This window comes from Entelurus aequoreus, linkage group LG28 (assembly GCF_033978785.1).
Source record: "Entelurus aequoreus isolate RoL-2023_Sb linkage group LG28, RoL_Eaeq_v1.1, whole genome shotgun sequence".
NCBI classification, from domain to species: domain Eukaryota; kingdom Metazoa; phylum Chordata; class Actinopteri; order Syngnathiformes; family Syngnathidae; genus Entelurus; species Entelurus aequoreus.
Genome location: NC_084758.1, coordinates 3,823,532 through 3,829,531, shown reverse-complemented (window position 1 = coordinate 3,829,531; position 6,000 = coordinate 3,823,532). Strand labels below are relative to the sequence as shown.

At 39.3% G+C, this 6,000-nt stretch overlaps 1 protein-coding gene across 2 annotated transcripts in view; it reads left to right on the top strand.

Moving 5' to 3' along the window:
• The first annotated feature begins 1,721 nt into the window (after window positions 1-1,721).
• The window catches only part of slc36a1 (solute carrier family 36 member 1), a 75,218-nt gene continuing 70,939 nt past the window's right edge, over window positions 1,722-6,000 (top strand). The window contains exon 1 of one of the 2 annotated variants that reach the window (XM_062039628.1): window positions 1,722-1,915. The gene's annotated coding sequence lies outside the window, so the exon portion shown is untranslated. The remainder of the gene's footprint in view (window positions 1,916-6,000) is intronic. The other variant, XM_062039627.1, reaches the window with a different exon arrangement.

Genomic DNA, 6,000 nt, shown 5'->3' with positions numbered 1-6,000 from the left:
TGGTTTTTTTTGTTTGTTTTCATTATATTTGGATGTATTTGTTTGGTTTGTATGCTTGTGAATCTGGGCTATCCTTGAACTACTTATTATGTTGAAGGGGGCAGGAAATACAAGATTTTCTTCATCCTGTTTCTTCTCGAGCATAGGTGTGTAAATATGTGTTTTGTTGCTAAAGTTTAATTTTCTATTGATCAAAAATGCACATCAATGAAGGAGATAAATAAAAAATGAATGAATTAATGAAAAAATATATATATTTTTTTAAAAACAGACCAAAACGGGTGTTTGTCATAGTCCGAAGGCAAAACCGGAAGTTGTGATTTAAATCATTTAAAAACGGGGTGATTTTCGTTTTAAATTTCATATAACAAACATTTTAATCCACTGTAAAAAAAAAAAAAAAAAAAAAGCCCCTGCTGCAGAAATGAAAAAAAAGACCAAACATATATTTTTTTCATTATCTGACAGGGAAAGTTTTTTTTTTTCAAAATAAAAGCGGGGTTACAACGGTGTGCCAAATGTAAAATTATTATTGTTTTTGGTCTTTTTTCCCACCGTTTCTGTTTATTGGGGATTTTAATTTGTTGTTAAATGAAATATAAAATGGAAATCAACACGTTTTTAGATGTAGTAAAAAAAAAAGAAGGCTTTGTTTTTTTTTGTTAAAAAAAGATTACAAATAAACAGGAAAATACGCTTAACATACAAAAACATTTTTTTTTTCGGTTTGTACTTCATGAAGTTTTACACTTGTTGTTTTTTGTGTGTTTTTTTTGTGTTTGTTTTCATTATATTTGGATGTATTTGTTTGGTTTGTATGCTTGTGAATCTGGGCTATCCATGAACTACTTATTATGTTGAAGGGGGCAGGAAATACAAGATTTTCTTCATCCTGTTTCTTCTCGAGCATAGGTGTGTAAATATGTGTTTTGTTGCTAAAGTTTGATTTTCTATTGATCAAAAATGCACATCAATGAAGGAGATAAATAAAAAATAAATGAATGAATGAAAAAAAAATATATTTTTTAAAAAACAGACCAAAACGGGTGTTTGTCATAGTCCGAAGGCAAAACCGGAAGTTGTCATTTAAATCATTTAAAAACGGGTTGATTTTCGTTTTAAATTTCATATAACAAACATTTTAATCCACTGTATAAAAAAAAGCCCCTGCTGCAGAAATGAAAAAAAAAGACCAAACATATATTTTTTTCATTATCTGACAGGGAAAGGTTTTTATTTTCAAAATAAAAGCGGGGTTACAACGGTGTGCCAAATGTAAAATTATTATTGTTTTTGGTCTTTTTTTCCCACCGTTTCTGTTTATTGGGGATTTTAATTTGTTGTTAAATGAAATATAAAATGGAAATCAACACGTTTTTAGATGTAGTAAAAAAAAAAAAGAAGGCTTTGTTTTTTTTGTTTTTTTGTTAAAAAAAGATTACAAATAAACAGGAAAATACGCTTAGACTGTTTACGTGCAAACAGACCATACAAATAAAAAACGATATGTTGTAACATATTACATATATCTATAAAAAAAAAAAAACTATCTTATCAATGTGCGTTGTAAATGCCACGTGTTTGTTCCGTTGTTTTCCCTTTATGAACAGTGAAAATTGAACATTTTAAAAATGTGAAAAAATAAAAACAAAATTTAAAAACAAAAAAAAAAGCTCAAAGTTGTAATCCGTTTCCCCGGCAACAGCACGGTCCGGGTACTTCCGGGTTCGTCTCACGTGACTTGGTGGCTGGCCCCGCCTCCAATGGAAGCTGATAGCGTCCTCCTCTCCGCTGCTGCGATTTCACCCTCCGGGAAAGACGACAACATGACACTAGCGGACCTTCTTCGACCTTACTCCGCCTAAAAAGAGGAAGCAGCACCGGGCCAAGAGACGAGACAGACGGCTTGTCCGAGGTAAATCCAGCGCTGTTGTAGCTCCGTGTTGACGCACACCAAGATGGCTAATGTCTGCTAGTCTGCTCCTTTTTCCTTATCTTGTCCGCGCTCTGCTCGCCTGTCACAGCAAGCAACATATTATTCATGTGCATGCAAATCTATAAATGACTAATTTTACACCTAAATCCTATTTAGTTCAAACACTATTTGGCATATGGGACTGCAATGTAAACACTGCACAATGTTGATATTTCTTCACAACACACTGGATTATTCTTCTAATTAATGAGCATTCATGGAGTAATCAGGCCTAATAATCATAATAAAGTACATTCTCTACCGTTTATTTGTTTAAATACACTTCAGAAGGCGGAAATAATCCCCAAATCACAAAAAAATATCAATCAAAGTTTACTTATATCACCAGTGTCTCAAAGGGCTGCACAAGCCACAACCACATCCTGGGCTCAGATCCCACATCTGGGCAAGGAAAAACCCAATGGGATGACAATGAGAAACCTTGGAGGGGACCGCACATGTGGATCTAGTTAATAGTGTGAGAGTCCAGTCCGTAGTGGATCTAGTTAATAGTGTGAGAGTCCAGTCCGTAGTGGATCTAACATAATAGTGAGAGTCCAGTCCATAGTGGATCTAACATAATAGTGTGAGAGTCCAGTCCATAGTGGATCTAACATAATAGTGTGAGAGTCCAGTCCATAGTGGATCTAACATAATAGTGTGAGAGTCCAGTCCATAGTGGATCTAACATAATAGTGTGAGAGTCCAGTCCTTAGTGGATCTAACATAATAGTGTGAGAGTCCAGTCCATAGTGGATCTAACATAATAGTGAGAGTCCAGTCCATAGTGGATCTAACATAATAGTGTGAGAGTCCAGTCCATAGTGGATCTAACATAATAGTGTGAGAGTCCAGTCCATAGTGGATATAACATAATATTGTGAGAGTCCAGTCCATAGTGGATCTAACATAATAGTGAGAGTCCAGTCCATAGTGGATCTAGCATGATAGTGTGAGAGTCCAGTCCATAGTGGATCTAGCATGATAGTGTGAGAGTCCAGTCCATAGTGGATCTAACATAATATTGTGAGAGTCCAGTCCATAGTGGATCTAACATAATATTGTGAGAGTCCAGTCCATAGTGGATCTAACATGATAGTGTGAGAGTCCAGTCCATAGTGGATCTAGCATAATAGTGTGAGAGTCCAGTCCATAGTGGATCTAACATAATATTGTGAGAGTCCAGTCCATAGTGGATCTAACATAATAGTGTGAGAGTCCAGTCCATAGTGGATCTAACATAATAGTGCGAGAGTCCAGTCCATAGTGGATCTAGCATGATAGTGTGAGAGTCCAGTCCATAGTGGATCTAACATAATAGTGTGAGAGTCCAGTCCATAGTGGATCTAACATAATATTGTGAGAGTCCAGTCCATAGTGGATCTAACATAATAGTGAGAGAGTTCAGTCCATAGTGGGACCAGCAGGAGTGGATCTAGTTAATAGTGTGAGAGTCCAGTCCATAGATAACAATGTTTTTTTTACACACACACATACGGACACAAATTAAAACACACACATGCAGACCTGACTATACACACACATTTAAATACGGACACACCAATTAGTACACGTGACTCGGATTACAGACGCACAGTTCCATCTGTGTCATAGAAAAGTACACACTATACTGTTTGCTTGTGGAAGTGCCCAAGCGACAGTACAGTGGTTGCCAAAAAGTGGTTGCCGAAAAGTGATTCAAAGTAGGAATCATTTTTTTTGGCACGACACTCGCCCAAGAATGGGTTTAAATGAGAAGATTAGTGGTTTGAGCTGCTCGGTTTGTGTGTGTGTGTGTGTGTGTGTGTGTGTGTGTGTGTGTGTGTGTGTGTGTGTGTGTGTGTGTGTGTGTGTGTGTGTGTGTGTGTGTGTGTGTGTGTGTGTGTGTGTGTGTGTGTGTGTGTGTGTGTGTGTGTGTGTGTGTGTGTGTGTGTGTGTGTGTGTGTGTGTGTGTGTGTGTGTGTGTGTTAGAGGCTCACGTCATGCAATCAGGAAACATTTCCAACAAACAAAATGAAGCAGTGTTTGTCTTCAGCAAACACTGCAGGCTGCACCTGATTACTGTCGTCAAGTTGACATGGTGTATCCGTATTTGCTCTGCCACTACGGATGAGCTTGGTCATGTGTGAACGCGCTCCAGGACCACAAACGGTGGGCCAAGGCCGCCTTAGAGACGGGTCTCAGTCCTCCTGCCATTCAACTCGAGTCCTGAGCGAGTCAACTGCGCCATTCCATTAAAAACACTGGGGAAAAAAATCAGCTTTATTGGCATAACATGTTTAACATACAAATAATTTGACTTGATAGACTGAGCTATCTTTGTTCAATGTAAACAATAAATATTAACAATTAACTATAAATAGGCACATTTAATCTTTTCATTTTCTCAAAAATCGACAGTGCCCCTTATAACCCGGTGCGCCTAATGTACATATTCATGCTGGTTGTGCTTACCGACCTCGAAGCAATTTTATTTGGCACATGGTGTCATGATAAGTGTGACCAGCAGATGGCAGTCACACACAAGAGATGCAAGTGGACTGCAGGTTGACGCCTGTGCAATAAATGGCGGAGCATTGCGGCTACCATAGTCAGACGTACTGTGCTTCAACATGCAGTATTACTATGGAGTGTGTATAAGGACCCCAAAATGGCACCTATTAGGAGACATATTATCTGGCGTTTTGTTCCACCTATTATGCGAACGCAACTTTTCTTACCTATTGGTACCCACTGATGTGTATTTTGGATCTGCATACGTCCCGAAACCGACCTCGAAGCAATTTTATTTGGTACGTGGTGTCATGATAAGTGTGACCAGCAGATGGCAGTCACACATAAGAGATGCATGTGGACTGCAGGTTGACGCCTGTGCAATAAATGACGGAGCATTACGACTACCATAGTCAGACGTACTGTGCTTCAACATGCAGTATTACTATGGAGTGTGTATAAGGACCCCAAAATGGCACCTATTAGGAGACATATTATCTAGCGTTTTGTTTCCACCTATTATGCGAACGCAACTTTTCTTACCTATTGGTACCTGCTGATGTGTATTTGGGATCTGCATACGTCCCGAAACCGACCTCGAAGCAATTTTATTTGGTACATGGTGTCATGATAAGTGTGACCAGCAGATGGCAGTCACACACAAGAGATGCAAGTGGACTGCAGGTTGACGCCTGTGCAATAAATGACGGAGCATTGCGGCTACCATAGTCAGACGTACTGTGCTTCAACATGCAGTATTACTATGGAGTGTATATAAGGACCCCAAAATGGCACCTATTAGGAGACATATTATCTGGCGTTTTGTTTCCACCTATTATGCGAACGCAACTTTTCTTACCTATTGGTACCCGCTGATGTGTATTTGGGATCTGCATACGTCCCGAAACCGACCTCGAAGCAATTTTATTTGGTACATGGTGTCATGATAAGTGTGACCAGCAGATGGCAGTCACACACAAGAGATGCAAGTGGACTGCAGGTTGACGCCTGTGCAATAAATGACGGAGCATTACGACTACCATAGTCAGACGTACTGTGCTTCAACATGCAGTATTACTATGGAGTGTGTATAAGGACCCCAAAATGGCACCTATTAGGAGACATATTATCTAGCGTTTTGTTTCCACCTATTATGCGAACGCAACTTTTCTTACCTATTGGTACCTGCTGATGTGTATTTGGGATCTGCATACGTCCCGAAACCGACCTCGAAGCAATTTTATTTGGTACATGGTGTCATGATAAGTGTGACCAGCAGATGGCAGTCACACACAAGAGATGCAAGTGGACTGCAGGTTGACGCCTGTGCAATAAATGACGGAGCATTGCGGCTACCATAGTCAGACGTACTGTGCTTCAACATGCAGTATTACTATGGAGTGTGTATAAGGACCCCAAAATGGCACCTATTAGGAGACATATTACCTGGCGTTTTGTTTCCACCCATTATGCGAACGCAACTTTTCTTACCTATTGGTACCTGCTGATGTGTATTTGGGATCTGCATACGT